This window comes from Staurois parvus, unplaced genomic scaffold (assembly GCF_062004578.1).
Source record: "Staurois parvus isolate SC_StPar_1 unplaced genomic scaffold, SC_StPar_1.0 ptg000536l, whole genome shotgun sequence".
Lineage (NCBI taxonomy): Eukaryota > Metazoa > Chordata > Amphibia > Anura > Ranidae > Staurois > Staurois parvus.
The window spans coordinates 242,501-259,004 of NW_028318332.1; the positions used below are offsets into that span (position 1 = coordinate 242,501).

A 16,504-nucleotide genomic window follows, 5' to 3' on the forward strand; every position below is an offset into this window, starting at 1 on the left:
AGACTGACAACAGAAAAAGAACAAGTGGTTCTTCAACTCGGTCCTTTTTCTTTTCATCAGAGGGTAAATCTATGTTTATATCATGCTTTTTAAAATTTGCATACTGTTGATTAGCTAAATACCTCCGTTGGAAGTCTGGTCCAAGCATTCACTGCTCTATGATACAATAAAACATAACCTTTGAACTTTTCTGCTGCTAGTTAAGGTTATGCTATGGAGAGGGAGGGAGAGAGGAAGAACGAGAGAGGGGGGGGAACGAGAGAGGGGGGGGGAGGAAGGGGAAGAACGAGAGAGGGGGGAGGGGAAGAACGAGAGAGGGGGGGAGGAGGGGAAGAACGAGAGGGGGGGAGGGGAAGAACGAGAGGGGGGGGAGGGAGGGGAAGAACGAGGGGGGGGGAGGGAGGGGAAGAACGAGGGGGGGGGGAGGGAGGGAAGAACGAGGGGGGGGGAGGGAGGGGAAGAACGAGAGGGGGGGGAGGGAGGGGAAGAACGAGAGGGGGGGGAGGGAGGGGAAGAACGAGAGGGGGGGGAGGGAGGGGAAGAACGAGAGGGGGGGGAGGGAGGGGAAGAACGAGAGAGGGGGGGAGGGAGGGGAAGAACGAGAGGGGGGGAGGGGAAGAACGAGAGGGGGGGGAGGGAGGGGAAGAACGAGAGGGGGGGAGGGAGGGGAAGAACGAGAGAGGGGGAGGGAGGGGAAGAAAGAGAGAGGGGGGAGGGAGGGGAAGAAAGAGAGGGGGGAGGGAGGGGAATAATGAGAGGGGGGAGAATGAGAGGGGGGAGGGGAAGAACGAGAGAGGGGGGGGAAGAACGAGAGAGGGGGGAGGGGAAAACGAGAGGGGGGGAGGGGAAGAAGGAGAGGGGGGGGAAGAACAAGAGAGGGGAGGGGAAGAACAAGAGAGGGGGGGGAAGAACAAGAGGGGGGGGAAGAACAAGAGGGGGGGGAAGAACAAGAGAGGGGGGAGGGGAAGAACAAGAGAGGGGGGAGGGAGGGGAAGAACGAGAGAGGGAGGGGAAGAACGAGAGAGGGGGGGAGGGAGGGAAGAACGAGAGAAAGGGGGGGACGGGAAGAGCAAGAGAGGAGGGGGAAGAGCAAGAGAGGAGGGGAGAGGGGAAGAGCCAGAGAGAGAGAGAGAGAGAGAGAGAGAGGGGGGGAGCAAGAGAGAGAGAGGGGGGAAGAGCAAGAGAGAGGGGGAGAGGGGAAGAGAGAGAGGGGAAGAGAGAGAGGGGAAGAGAGAGAGGGGAAGAGCGAGAGAGGGGGGGAGAGCGAGAGAGAGGGGGGAGAGCGAGAGAGAGGGGGGGAGAGGGGAAGAGCGAGAGAGAGGGGGGAGAGGGGAAGAGCGAGAGAGAGGGGGGAGAGGGGAAGAGCGAGAGAGAGGGGGGAGAGGGGATAGCGCGCGAGAGAGAGGGGGAGAGGGGATAGCGCGCGAGAGAGGGGGGGAAGAGCGCACGTGAGAGAGGGGGAAGAGCGAGAGGGGGGGAAGAGCGAGAGAGAGGGGGCGAGAGAGAGAGGGGGAGCGAGAGAGAGGGGGAGCGAGAGAGAGAGGGGGGGGGCGAGAGAGAGGGGGGAGCGAGAGAGAGGGGGGAGCGAGAGAGGGGGGAGCAAGAGAGAGAGGGGGGAGCGAGAGAGAGGGGGGGCGAGAGAGAGGGGGGGCGAGAGAGAGGGGGGCGAGATAGAGAGGGGGGCGAGAGAGAGGGGGGAGCGAGAGAGAGGGGGGAGCGAGAGAGAGAGGGGGGGAGCAAGAGAGAGAGGGGAAGAGAGAGAGAAAGATAGAGGGGGAAGAGCAAGGGAGGGAGAGAGAGGGGGAGAGGGAGAAGAGAGAGGGGGACGAACGAGAGAGAGAGGGAGGAAGAGCGAGAGAGAGGAGGAAAGTGAGAGAGACTGAGGGGGGAAGAGACAGAGAGGGGCGGAGAGAGATAGAGAGGGGAAGAGCGAGAGAGACAGGGAGGAAGAGAGAGAGCAAGAGAGGGAAGAGTGAGAGCAAGAGAGGGAAGAGTGAGAGAGAGATAGAGGGGGAAAGGGAGAGAGATATAGAGGGGGAAGAGTGAGAGAGAGATAGAGGGGGAAAGGGAGAGAGATATAGAGGGGGAAAAGCGAGAGAGAGAGAGGGGGGCAGAGAAAAAGAGAGATGGGGAAGAGAGGGGGGAAGAGCGAGAGAGGGGGGAAGAGCGAGAGAGGGGGGAAGAGCGAGAGAGGGGGGAAGAGCGAGAGAGGGGGGAAGAGCGAGAGAGGGGAGGAGGAGAGAGAGAGGGGGGAGGGGGAGAGAGAGGGGGGAGGGGGAGAGAGAGGGGAAGAGCGGGAGAGAGAGCGAGGGGGAAGAGCGGGAGAGAGAGCGAGGGGGAAGAGCCGGGAGAGAGAGCGAGGGGGAGCGAGAGAGAGAGGGGAAGAGCGAGAGCGAATGAGAGGGGGAGAAAGCGAGGGGGAAGAGTGCGCGCGAGAGAGGGAAGAGCGAGAGAGAGAGAGGGGGGGGAAGAGAAAGAGAGAGGGGGGAAGAGAAAGAGAAAGAGGGGGGGCGAGAAAGAGAGAGAGAGGGGGGTGAGAAAGAGAGAGAGAGGGGGGGCGAGAAAGAGAGGGGGGCGAGAAAGAGAGAGGGGGGGAAGAGAAAGAGAGAGGCGGGAGGAGAGAGGGGGAGGGGGGAAGAGAGAGAGGGGAGGAGAGAGGGGGAGGGGGGAAGAGAGAGAGGGGAAGAGAAAGAGAGAGAGAGAGGGGAAGAGAAAGAGAGAGAGAGAGGGGAGAGGGGGGAGAAGAGAGAGGGGGGAAGAGAGAGGGGAAGAGAGAGGGGGGAGAAAGAGAGATAGGGGGGAGAAAGAGAGATAGGGGGGGGGAAAGAGAGATAGGGGGGAAGAGAGAGAGGGGGAGAGGGGGGGAAGAGAGAGAGGGGGAGAGGGGGGAAGAGAGAGAGGGGGAGAGGGGGGAAGAGAAAGAGAGAGGGGGGAAGAGAAAGAGAGAGAGGGGGGAGAGAGGGGGAAGAGAGAGGGGGAGAGAGGGGGGAAGAGAGAGGGGGGAAGAGAGAGAGGGGGGAGAGAAAGAAAGAGAGAGGGGGGAAGAGAGAGAGAGGGGGAGAGAAAGAAAGAGAGAGGGGGAAGAGAGAGAGGGGGGGGAGAGAAAAAGAGAGGGGGAAGAGAGAGAGATGGGGGGAGAGAGAGAAGAGAAGAGAGAGAGAGAGATGGGGAAGAGGGGGGGGCGAGAGAGGGGGTGAGAAAGAGAGAGAGAGGAGAAGAGGGAGAGGGAGGAGAAGAGAGAGCGAGGGGAGAAGAGAGAGAGAGGGGGGAGAAGAGAGAGGGGGAGAAGAGAGAGAGAGAGGGGGAGAAGAGAGAGGGGGGAGAAGAGAGAGAGAGATGGGGGGAGAGAGAGTGGGGTGGAGTGAGGGAGGGGGTGTGGAGAGCGAGAGAGAGAGGGGGAGCAAGAGAGAGGGGGGGAGAGAGGGGGAGAGAGGGGGAGAGCGAGAGAGAGGGGGAGAGCGAGAGAGAGGGTGGGGAGCGAGAGAGGGGGAGAGCGAGAGAGGGGGGGCGAGAGAGAGGGGGGAGAGCGAGAGAGGGGGAGAGCGAGAGAGAGGAAGGGGAGCGAGAGAGAGGAAGGGGAGCGAGAGAGAGGGGGGAAGAGCGAGAGAGAGGGGGGAAGAGCGAGAGAGAGGGGGGAAGAGCGAGAGAGAGGGGAAGAGCGAGAGAGAGAAAGGGGGAGAGCGAGAGCGAGAGAGAGAGAGGGGAGAGTGAGAGAGGGGCGAGCGAGAGAGAGAGGGGGGAGCGAGGGAGAGGCGGAGAGAGGGAAGAGCAAGAGAGAGGGGGAGCGAGAGTGAGGGGGAGCGAGAGAGGGGGGGAAGAGAAAGAGAGAGGGGGGAAGGGGAAGAGAGAGAGGGGGGAAGAGAGAGAGGGGGAGAGAGAGAGAGGGGGAAGAGAGAGAGGGGGGGAAGAGAGAGAGGGGGGAAGAGAGAGAGAGGGGGAAGAGAGAGAGAGGGGGAAGAGAGAGAGGGGGGAAGAGAGAGAGGGGGGGAAGAGAAAGAGAGGGGGGAAGAGAAAGAGAGAGGGGGGGGAGAGGGGGGAGAGAGAGGGGGGAAGAGAAAGAGAGAGAGATGGGGGAGAGGGGGGAAGAGAGAGAGAGGGGAGAGAAAGAGAGAGGGGGAGAAGAGAAAGAGAGAGGGGGGAGAGAAAGAGAGATAGGGGGAGAGAAAGAGAGATAAGGGGAGAGAAAGAGAGAGAGGGGGGGAAGAGAAAGAGAGAGAGGGGGGGAAGAGAGGGGGGGAGGGGAAGAGAGAGGTGGAAGAGAGAGAGGGGGAAGAGAAAGAAAGAGAGAGGGGGAAGAGAGATGGGGGAGAGAGAGAAGAGAGAGAGAGATGGGGGGGAGAGAAGAGAGAGAGAGAGAGAGAGAGAGAGAGATGGGGAAGAGGGGGTGAGAGAGAGGGGGGTGAGAAAGAGAGAGGGAGGAGAAGAGAGAGCGAGGGGAGAAGAGAGGGAGAGAGGGGAGAAGAGAGAGGGGGGGGAAGAGAGAGAGAGATGGGGGAAGAGAGAGAGGGGGGAAGAGAGAGAGGGGGGAAGAGAGAGAGATGGGGGAAGGGAGGGGGGGTGGAGCGAGGGAGGGGGTAAGGAGAGCGAGAGAGGGGGGAAGAGCGAGAGAGGGGGGAGCGAGAGAGAGCGAGAGAGGGGGGGAGAGGGGAGAGCGAGAGAGAGAGGGGGAAGAGTGAGAGAGAGAGAGGGGGAAGAGCGAGAGAGAGGGGGGGTAGAGCGAGAGAGAGGGGGAGCGAGATAGAGAGGGGGAAGAGCGAGATAGAGAGGGGGAAGAGCGAGATAGAGAGGGGGGAAGAGCGAGATAGAGAGGGGGGAAGAGCGAGATAGAGAGGGGGGAAGAGCGAGAGAGAGGGGGGAGAGAGAGGGGGGGAGAGTGAGAGAGGGGGCGAGTGAGAGAGAGGGGGAGAGCGAGGGAGAGGGGGAGAGAGGGAAGAGCAAGAGAGAGAGGGAAGAGCAAGAGAGAGAGGGGGAGAGCAAGAGAGAGAGGGGGAGAGCAAGAGAGAGAGGGGGAGAGCGAGAGAGAGGGGGAGAGCGAGAGAGGGGGGAGAGCGAGAGAGGGGGGAGAGCGAGAGAGAGAGAGGGGGGAAGAGCGAGAAGGAGGGGAAGAGCGAGAAAGAGAGGGGGAAGAGCAAGAGAGGGGGGAAGAGCAAGAGAGGGGGAAGAGCGAGAGAGAGGGGAAGAGCGAGAAAGAGAGGGGGAAGAGCGAGAGAGAGAGGGGGGGAAGAGCAAGAGAGAGAGGGGGGCGAGCGAGAGAGAGGGGGGGGAAGAGCAAGGGGAAAGAGCGAGAGAGAGGGGAAAGAGCGAGAGAGAGGGGGGGAGGGCGAGGGAAGAGCAAGGGGGGAGGGGGGAATAAGTGGGAGAGAGAGATGGGGAGAGAGAGATGGGGAGAGGGGGGAGAGAGGGGGAGAGGGGGGGAGGGAGGGGGAGAGAGAGAGGGGAGAGAGAGAGGGGGAGATAGGGGAGGGAGGGAAAGGGGAGAGAGGGGAGGGGGGAGGGGGAGAGAGAGGGGGAGAGAGGGGAGGGGGGAGGGAGGGAGAGAGAGGGGGGAGAGAGGGAGAGGTGGGAGGGAGGGAGGGAGGGAGGGGGAGAGGTGGGAGGGAGGGAGGGAGGGAGGGAGGGAGGGGGAGAGGTGGGAGGGAGGGAGGAGGGAGGGAGATAGGAGGGGTGGAGAGAGAGAGATAGGAGAGAGGGAAAGGGAGAGAGGAGGGAGGGAGAGAGAGGGAGAGAGAGAGAGAGGGGGAGGGAGAAAGAGAGAGGAGGGAGAAAGAGAGAGGGGGGAGAGAGAGGAGGGGGAGAGGGGGGAGGAGAGAGAGGGGATGGGGAGAGAGAGAGGAGGGAGAGAGAGGAGGGAGGGAGAGAGGAGGGAGGGAGAGAGGAGGGAGGGAGAGAGGAGGGGGAGAGAGGGGAGAGAGGGGGAGAGAGGGGGAGAGAGGAGGGAGAGAGAGGGGGAAGAGAGAGAGGAGGGAGAGAGGGGGAGAGAGGGGGGAAGAGAGAGGGGGGAGAGAGGGGGGGAAGAGAGAGGGGGGAGAGAGAGGGGGGAAGAGAGAGAGGGGGGAGAGAAAGAAAGAGAGAGGGGGGAAGAGAGAGAGAGAGGGGGAGAGAAAGAAGAGAGAGGGGGAAGAGAGAGAGGGGGGAGAGAAAGAAAGAGAGGGGAAGAGGAGAGAAGAGAGAGAGAGGGAAGAGAAGAGAAAGAGAGATGGGGAAGAGGGGGGGGCGAGAGAGGGGGGTGAGAAAGAGAGAGAGAGGAGAAGAGGGAGAGGGAGGGAAGAGAGAGAGGAGAGAGAGGAGGAGAGAGAGAGGGGGAGAAAGAGGAGGGAGGGAGGAGAGGAGGGGGAGAGGGGGGAGAGGAGAGGGGGGGTGACTATATTGTGAATATTTCTATGTTCAATAGTTAGGTGCAGCTGCCCATAGCTTCTTGAGTGTGTATCTAAATCCCTGTGACATAACATCACTATCCTTTTGTTAATATCTCATATGCACAGTGACAGATGCTGCTGTATGTGTTTAGTGGTCACCTTCCAGTATATTAGTAGGTGAACCTGTTTATTTCAATAGAGTTTATATGCAGCTCTTGTTATTTTAGTTTACCCTGTCTCTTCTGGTCTGGGATTTTATAGCTAGTTTTAGCTCAGGGCTCAATAACCAACATAGAATAGAGCACGGTTAGGCATTTGATGGCCACTTCCAGTAGTTAGAAATCCAAAACCATAACAGATTAGACGCTACTAGGGACTACACACAGAGTAGATAGGCTGACTCTGAGTTCCATTGCTACACCACGGTTTCTGTTGATGAAAAGCTGCATTCCAGACTGGTTGGAATCCAGCTGGAGGGTCTCCGCATTAGTACAGATCTTGTTTGCAGGTCTCCAATACCTAGACGAGCGCCACATCATGATCATCCTCAGATGCATCTACAACTGGACTTTGCTGCAATATTCATCTGGAGGTATCTCTATTAATAACTATATATACCAGCATATATGTGCACAATTCCACCAGGACTCTTGTAAGACCTTTGCTGATAATAGCTGTTTGTACATTGGATGTTTGTACTATTAACATTTTCTTATATAAAGCTTGTACTATTTCCATACTGGTGTACATCTATATATATGCTGGTTGTAGTTCCTCAACTCTCAAATACTTTGTTTAGATTACTGGTTAATCTCCGAGGCAGGGATCTCCTTCACCCACAGAGGCCCTACTGCCATCTTTATTATCAAACACTCCCACTTAGCAGAGGTTCAGGTTCTCTTATTGACATACAGGTTTAGTACAATATCCTGTTTGGGGAGGACCATTTGCCATAACCCTCCCAAAAAGAGGGCTACATTCTTATTACAATTTTTAATGTTACCCAATATATTTTTGCATAATTTCTGTTGTCTTTTTCTGGACTATCATCTCAATATCTTTTTTTGTAAGAGAATTTTCCAGAAGTGGATACAGTATCCTACGCTAGTATCCAAGACCTTTGTGAGTTCTTGATCAGTTTATGATTATTATGGTTTCCTTTTTGAAGCAGTGGTTTCAGTTTTAAAAATTCAGTCTATATTACTAGCAGCATGTTGGAGTGTAAGTAAACCAAGACTCTATTTTTGGCAGCATGTCAGCATTTATCAACATATAAAATTTCCTATGTTTTTTTTTTTTCTTACCTAGAGATTCTGTTAATGACAGCACTTCCAGTTGTAGGCTGACTACAGTGAGCCACTGCCATGTAATTAGCATCAGAGTTGTCACCTTGTCATAAGCAAGCTTTTAGCTGGCCATTAGGCTGCCTATCAGGTCTTTCAGATAGTCAGCCCAATGGAAGGAGAACATTTTTCATCAGAACTTATATATAATATTATAAAATATAATGCAAACTTTTTAATGCAACTATGTTTGTTGCCTCAGTCAGATTTAAACTTTGAACAGGAAAATTGCTAAAAGAAAATGAAACCATTTTGCTGTTTGTTTTATATAATACAGTTAGCATTTTATGGTGCTTAATACAGCACAGTGGCTTGTTGAAAACTAAACTTCAGTCTAAACAAATATTGTCTAAATACAAAAAGGTATAATGCAAATATTCCAAAATTTTGGCATCATTTGTGCATTTCTTTTATATCTGTGCAGGATGAAATAACTGCTAACTGTAATAAAGACCGATTACTGCTGATTTCTCTACTTGTGCAAGCTCATTAACAATTAACCACTTGCCTACTGGGCACTTATACCCCCTTCCTGCCAAGGCCAATTTTCAGCTTTCAGTGCTGTCGCACTTTTAATGACAATTGTGCGGTCATGCAACACTGTACCCATATGAAATTTTTAATCAATTGTTTCACACAAATAGACCTTTCTTTTGGTGGTATTTATTCGCCGCTGAGTGTTTTATTTTTTGCGCTATAAACACAAAAAGCAAAAAAAGTTTCTTTGTCTTTATTATAAAATTTTGCAAATATATAATTTTTCTCCTTCACTGATGTGTGTTGATGAGGCAGCACTGATGGGCACTGATAGGCAGCACTGATGCTGCTGCACTGATGCTGCTGCACTGATATGCAACAATGATGGGCACTGATAGGCAGCACTGATTGGCACTGATGGGTGGCAGTACTAGGCACAGGTGGGTAGCACTGATGGGTAGTGCCTGATGCTCGGTGCCAATCTGTCCTCTGACAACACTGTTCAACAAATTTTTTTTTTTTTGCCAGTTTTGGAAACAAAAGGATCCATTTCTTAATGAATTTCACATTCTGAGTTCAAATATAACAATGAAATTTGTCAATTGGCTCTAGTTTTTCTGTAAACGGAAAGTTTTCTACTATAGACGTAATGACTACATAATGCACAATAATTATATAGATAGATGTCTTTCCACAAATATAAAGCAAGTGATATTGACTACATAACAAAGCCTAAATGGCATAATATATTGCATAGGATTACCAAGAAAAATTATAGCCATAAGCTAAGTTGAATCATTTTAATACTTAGGATTCTCACTAGTTTTGTCTTCAGTTTGTGTCGGTTTTGCTTTGACTCAACCACGAAGGATTCTGGTGCTTTAGGAATTGGTAGCCCCTCTCCATGAGGAACTGGACGTATTGCCGATGGAATATTTGGATAGTGCACAGATAACTTTTTCTTCTTATTTAGCCCTTTTACAATTGGAGGCACCATACAAAAGTAACAATTACTAACATGATCTGTTGGCTCTCTCCAAATCATTGGCACAGCGAAAGGCATAGATGCCTTTTTTCCATTCAACCATTGCTCCAGTGCCGTCCCACAAGAATTGCACCATATATGTGGTGCCCAGCTCTTGTCCTGGTCTTCTATCTTGCAGCCAAAATACAAGTTGTAGGCTTTCTTAATCATTCCTGTTATCCTCCTTTTTTGTGAGATAAAAGTTATTTCACCGCAGATATAGCAGAAATTATCTGCTTTATTCACACAAGTTCGAGGCATTACTGAGTAGCCTATATAAGCATAAAACGAAATGTAAAGACGCTGTCGAACTACAATCAGCTACAGATACTGCAGCTTTTATGCAGTGAAGTGATGCAATTAAAGGCTAATATTGCATCATCTCAGTATACGTGCAATTTTCTATTGGTCACCAGTATCAATTGCGCAATATGCAGCTGAAGTTGCATCATAATTTTGAATGGCTTACGTCATTAGATGGGTGAATATATCATGGAAACTAGAGCCAATCAACATTTTTTAGGGTCATTTTCGTTTTCAGCACCCCAAAATTATGTAAGATTAGCTAATTTTATGCCCAAAACTTTTTACCTGTTGAACAGTGCAATTGCCGGTTATCAGCAATCACTTTCATCATGCTGTGACAGCGTGAGGAAAGTGCAGCTGATAACTGGCAACTGTATTTACCGGTGATCTGCTGTGTCATTGGACATAACTGATCACGTGGTAAAAGGCCACTGTGATTGGCCTTGTACCACATCATGTGATCAGCTGTGTCCATGGGGAGCGCTCAGGGCGCATTCTGTGAGGACATCATATGAAGCCCTCCCAGGACTGGACAACTGCGCTGTAGCCATCATTCGGCTATACAGCGGTTGCCAAGTGGTTAAAACGAAAGACAAAACGTTTTTCTTTTTTTACTTTTGTGTAAAGTGGAGAAGAATTATAACACTTGTTTTTTTATTGCACCCTCTGCAACTGTTAGGGAGATTCTCCCTCTTTGTTTGTCTTGTTTACCGTTATTATTGAAAGTGAAAATAAAAGAAAATCCCAAATTCTGGATTGTCTCCAGAACGGTAATAGACAGGAAATTTTCCAATGGGGACGGGACACTGGTTCTGGTGACCTGGAGGCCTCAAGAGATTCCCTTAATTTATAAAGATATCCTCTCACTTCCTAATTTGGCTATGGGACAGGAAATGAAGGGACATCTCCCCATTGATAAACAGATGGCAGTAAAATCTGACAGGGTTATAACCCTCCCTTACTCTATCCAAAAATAAAAAAAATGCCTATAGTTCTACTTTATTAGGGTTTTATATCCACCCCTGTTGTTTTCTGTAGATGTGCTGCACGTATTAGGTGGCCAGGAGTTTAACTTCAAAACCAAGTAAGCTGCATTTTTTCATTGGGAACAATTCTCTTAAAATGTTGCATGGTTAATATAATGCATAACTGAAGTCTGGATAAAAAAAAGTTTGAAGAAGAAATGATGGACCCCAGACAAAAATCTCAGTGAAGGTAAGAAGGAAGGCCAAAGCAGTAAGTAATCAGAGTTCAGTGTCTTTTCATTGTGGATGATTGATTAGCTTGCATCCCCTACTGAAAAAGTCAGCAAGTAGGATGAGCAGATCAATGGAATGGACGGAATGGTCAAATTTTTGCAAAGGAAAGCACCTCGGACAAAAGAACATTAATGGTCTATTAAAAAGAGTAACGATGGCAATCTACTCCCCATGACAAAAAGATAGTCACAAAAACATTGATGTATTTCTATGTTGTGTTTTTCTTTGCTTTGGTTAGAAATACAATTTATGTAGAACTAGGGCCCCTTTCACATCTAGTGATGGCACAGTCTTGCACTTTTAGCATGTTTTTGGAGCAGCACCATTCTTTTGAATGAGCTGCTCTCTGCTCCAAAAACACGCCAAAGTAGGTCCTGATCCAATTGTGTAGCAAACTTTGTTGCGTTTTTAGAAAGCGTGGCTTTGCGCATTCTGCGGGTTTTTTTTCGTCAAGTGATAAAACACCTGTTTCTTTAACATTGACAGTAATGGCACCTAAATGTGCATTTTGTGTTTTGCCCATTTTAGAATCATGGGCAGAATCGCATGATTCTGCTGGCAATTCTAGAACACCTAGATGTGTATACATTTACCCACAAATTCTATAGTAAATTAATTCTAATGTCATGATTGGTTGCAATTGGTAAGCCTGCTTTTCTTTTCTAGAGGCTTTAATCTCTGATCAGTTAAATACAATTTTCCTACTTTCATTCTGTACCACTTCCTGCCTTTAATACAGTATTTTAAATACAGAAGACAGTTTGCCTGCATCTACTTAGCTTACAAACTGATGTGTACTAGTTTTTCTGTAGTTTTCCCAGCTGTATACAGCTGTGAATCATCATAAAAAGTCTTTAAAGATAATTTCAGGTGGATAGATTTACATATCCCAGTGGTACCCAAGTCAAATGCATCTCGTATTTACGGCACAAATTAAAGGCCAAAAAAGCAAGAAAGTAATCCCAACTGTAGTTTTCAAGCGTGAACATCAGGAATAGTGAGCAATGTCTATAGCTAGCATTGTGCAATACTTCCTTAACCCCTTAATGCCTAAGAATAGCTTCACACCTTAGCACAGTTTTGCAATTTTGGCATGTATTAGTTGAACCAGGGGTGTACGTACAGGGGTTGGAATTGCGATCAGGCCCTATGCTCCAGGGGGCCCATTAGGCTTCCTTGTGCACCTGGATAGGAGGGGTGGTGGGGGTGGCATATAAAAGGAACCCATGCTCTCCATTTTCTCCCTGCAGCCTTTCAGCAGCTGCAGAATGAAAATGGAAGGGAGCCATTTTTTTTACATGCCCACTGTCCCTCCTATCCAACTCCTGCTGTGATTGGACCCCTGTGTTCTCCCCTGGTCCCCCTTCAACCCCCTGCATTGCTGTTGTGTTCTCCCCTCTCCCACCAGCTGATGCAGGGGATGTCATCAGGATGGAGAGCGGAGAAGGGGCAGGTAAATGTGTAATTTACCGGCTTCTTTGTCTTAATGTACAGAATCACTGATTGGTACTGATTCATAACTGAAGCATAGTAAACTAAAATAATAAAAGAATAAAAAGAAAACAAAATGTGCGTTATTGTGCCTTGATCCTACTACAGTTACAAATAATGTACGCATATGTGGTATCCTCATGCATACCCTGCAAACTGAGTAAAGGGCCCCAGGATCAGTGGGAAGGGCCCCGGCCAGGGGTCAGGGTAGGACCTTTTATTGTTTCTTATACCGGGCCCTGGAGGTTCTAGTTATGCCTGAGTTGAACTGTACATATCTAGGCGATATCATGATTTTTTTCAGGACAAATTAAGCCTTCATTTGGTGATACATTTTAATTTGCATGTCTGCCATTACATGCCCCACCACCAAAGAATAACCCATAATAATTCCATCTTCTTCTGGTCTTCATGGGGATACCACACATGTATGCATTATTTGTGGTTTATAATTGTAGTAGGACCTAGGAACAATAATGCACATTTTCTTTTCATTCTACCTAAAACACACTGACACTAATAGTGACACTGGCACTAAGTATTAAACATTTTCTTTATCCTACTGAAAACACACTGACACCAACATTGCCATTAACTCTAACGCTGACACTAGTGCTAACCTTGATTATGCCCTCTATTTTCTTTTCTTTTTTTTTAACAAAGACTTTTCATTTAGGGAGTAGATGTAGGCGAGGCATCTAAAACAAGTGATCAATGTAAATCACATGATATAGAGCCATTCCTCTTAGCTCCTGATCATTAATCAGAAACCAGGACCAGACTTTCGGTCTTCATTCTGGGGGATCACTTCAGAGTGTGCTTCCAGAACAAAAACAGGACGCGTATACTCAACACCACAAAAGAAAGCCCACCTTGGTGACACCACATATGCTTTATATCAGTGACAAGAGGATAAAGTATAACTAAAAGCAAAACATTTTTCTTTTAGTTTTGCATGGAGTGGAGAGGAATTTGAAAACCCATCAGTTTTTATTGCTGTCAGTGTGTTCCTGTTTGATTTACCCTCTCTTTTTGTCCTGTTTAGGATTTTCTTTTACTTTCAATGATAATGGTAAATTTTGGGTTGTCCCCAGAAAAGTAATAGAGGGAAAATCATCCAATGGGGACACTAGTTCTGGTGACTGGGCGACTCCAAGGGATTCCCTTAATTTTCAGGGATTTCCTCTCACTTCCTGTTTTGACTCTGGTACAGGAAGTGAAGGTAAATCTCCCCAATGGGACACAAATGGCAAAAAACTGACAGGGGTTCCTTTCTTACTCTATCCAAAATGAAAAATACGTTTTGCCTATAGTCCTACTTTAAATATTGCTATAGTATCCAATATTCCAAGCACTTTATATTGACCACCTCCCGTCCGGCTGTTGTATTTAAACGGTCGGAAGGTGGCACTGCAGGGTTGGGTGGCCGTTTATAAACGGCCTCCCCGCACCCTGCTTGTGCGCTCCTCCGGACACAGTGAAACACCGATCGGACGGGACTTCTGTACGAGGTCTCCATCATGTGATCACTGACTGGCCATCATGTGATCACATGCAAAGTAGTAAGCAAGATGTCACTTGTGACATCATTGCTTACTACGTGTGAAATCTGTGAATGATCACAGAGGTCACATGGTACAAGGCTATTCACAACAGCCTTGTACCATGTGACAAGCTGTGACCAATCACAGCTCACTCAGTAGTTCTCACTGGCTACAAGAATGCAGACAGAGAGAAAGAGAAATTATTGCTTTTACAACCTATATGGATGTAAAAGCAATCAGTGTAAAAAAAAAAAAAATAAATCTTCATCACCCCCCACAAGTAGTACAGTGTCACCATGGTAACACTGTACTGCTAGGGTGACAGTATGTAAAAAAAAAAACCCCAAAAAAATATTAAAAAAATGTAAAAAAAATGTTTAAAAATTATAATTTTTGGTTATAAACTAACTTTGGCTTATTTTTTTTTTTTTTACTAAAAAGATAACGGAATAAATTTTGGCCAAGATTTATGATGGAATATTATTTATTTGCAAAATTTGGACATTTTCATTTACATAGCAAAAAAAATAAAAATCCCAGTGGTGAATAAATACCACCAAAATAAAGCTTTATCTGTCTCAAAAAAAAATGGTAAAAAATTCATATGGGTACAGTGTTGCATGACCGCGCAATTGTCATTCAAAGTGTGATAGCACTGAAAGCTGAAAATTGCCCTGGGGTAAAAGTGTCCGGACAGGAAGTGGTTAAGGAATCTATTTAAAAGTTAGGGAACCTTAGCCTTAGGCCTGGTTCATACTTGTGCTCTAACTGTGTTTTACATTCATCACCACTGAACTCTATATAATGCGCATTTTGGTGAAAACGCATCAAAGATGTAGAAAGCAAGATTTTTTTAACACACTGTACCTTAAACTCAGCTAAAACACAACAGGTGTAAACAGAGCCCTTGGTAGTTGTTTTCTTAGGTTCTTGGCTATCCCCTGAAAGCCAGGCTCACCCTGTCTACCCAAGCTAAAACTATTGTATATCAATAGTGTATTAGTAGTTCCCAATTAGGAGCAGCGGAATATGTCTCAGTCAGTTTAAGCACTCTGACAAAATACAGCATTTAGTGCAGACGAGGGCTGATTTCCAAGGCAAATTGACAATACTGATCCCAAAAGCAGTACTCTGCAATAAAATAAAAACTTTTATTTTTCTTTAAATTTTGCGTAGCTTTATAGCTGCACCATCTAGCATTGCCTAATCTAGCATTGCCTAAACTGCAATGCTTATCAGAAAGCTCTCCTTTGAGTCTTTGAATAGTTGCATATTTAAAAATTCTACTAGTCTGATGGAAATGCTCTTTTTTACAATTAAACCTAAAACAGCAAAGTTACGCTGCGTGAACAATCACAATCAAAAATCAGTTTGTAAAGGTCCCCACATCAGTACAGGGCTCAAAATGTTTGACATTTATAAATCTGCTGTTTCCTACTATTCTAGGCATTTCTGGAGATAGAAACAGTTGATTTGTTTTAGGCAGATCTGTGCTTTCTGTATGTATTATTACAGAAATAAACAATGGATTAACACAAAAGAGATATTGTGCATTTGTCAGCTAGATATAAGCAATGGCATTATCTAATTCTTCTAAGTCGACAGATATGGCACTAGTAAGAAATCCGTTTGAGATTTCTGGCATGATGAAGTCAAATTGTAATCTTTGATCTGAATACCTCTCATTATTCCTTTGCTGGTTTATATCTCAAAAAGGGGGAACAAAAACCCGCAAGGTTCTCATGGGCATAAAACAATAACACAGGACATGACAGGAAAGACAGCTTATCAGTAGCCTTGTTTGATGTGTATATTTTTTAAACTTAAGACAAACACCCATGGAGCTGAGGATGAATGTTTAACTGCTTTTAGACCAGACCCACATAAAGAAAAATGATGACTGCAATAATACAGCAAATAAGCCTTTTCTCCATAGTTTCTTAATTGTATGTATGTTGTCCTGGTATCATAATCTACTAAAGATTAATATCAAACTCATTCATACATTCATTGTTATGGATACATTTAGTTATAAATTGAAAAGGGCCAGTTAGGGCCAGTTCACACCAGAATGCAGTGCTGAAAACCAGCGTTCCCTGTGCCATGTTCAAAACGCACTGCACTTGCTGTCTGTAGCAGGTGTCAGTGTTAACTTAACACCTCAAATGCAGGTTGCAAACGCAGTGCATTTGTCTACACCGGATCACATGGTTCAGTAGTACCATTCGATCTGGTTGCTGTGTGTTTTGTAAAGTAGTGTATGCACTACTTTTGGTGCAGTCTGGTGCAATTTCAGCCCATTCAAATAAATAGGCTGATATCGCACTGCACCTGTGATCATGGTGTGAACTGGCCTATAATGTAAACTTTGACAGGCAGTTTGTTTTTTTCCCACACAGCGGCAATATACTCATAATGGAAATACTAGAGTTGAATGCAGTTGTCCTTTGATTTATTTTTGCAAAATTGGTCCTATTATCTATTAATCAAAATGTTCTAAGCCAAGCCTTCCTTAATCAGCAATGATGGGTGGGATATACTAAATTTGAAAAGGTTTTCTATACTATTCATTCATATGCACAATATGTTATGACTTGGTACACTTTGGAACCTGAAATGTGCATTTGCCTAAACTACTGGAAACTCCCTAGTTAAGCTTAGGTAAAGGTATTTTTTTTCATAACAGTTCTCATTACAACTAAAG

The 16,504-nt window shown here is 47.4% G+C and overlaps 1 protein-coding gene across 1 annotated transcript in view; it reads right to left on the bottom strand.

Annotated features, from left to right (window-relative positions):
- Nucleotides 1–16,504, bottom strand: part of LOC149451491 (protein unc-13 homolog C-like) — a gene marked incomplete at its 3' end in the record, with an annotated part of 532,349 nt that overhangs the window by 235,902 nt on the left and 279,943 nt on the right. The gene's annotated exons all lie outside the window — the stretch shown is intronic.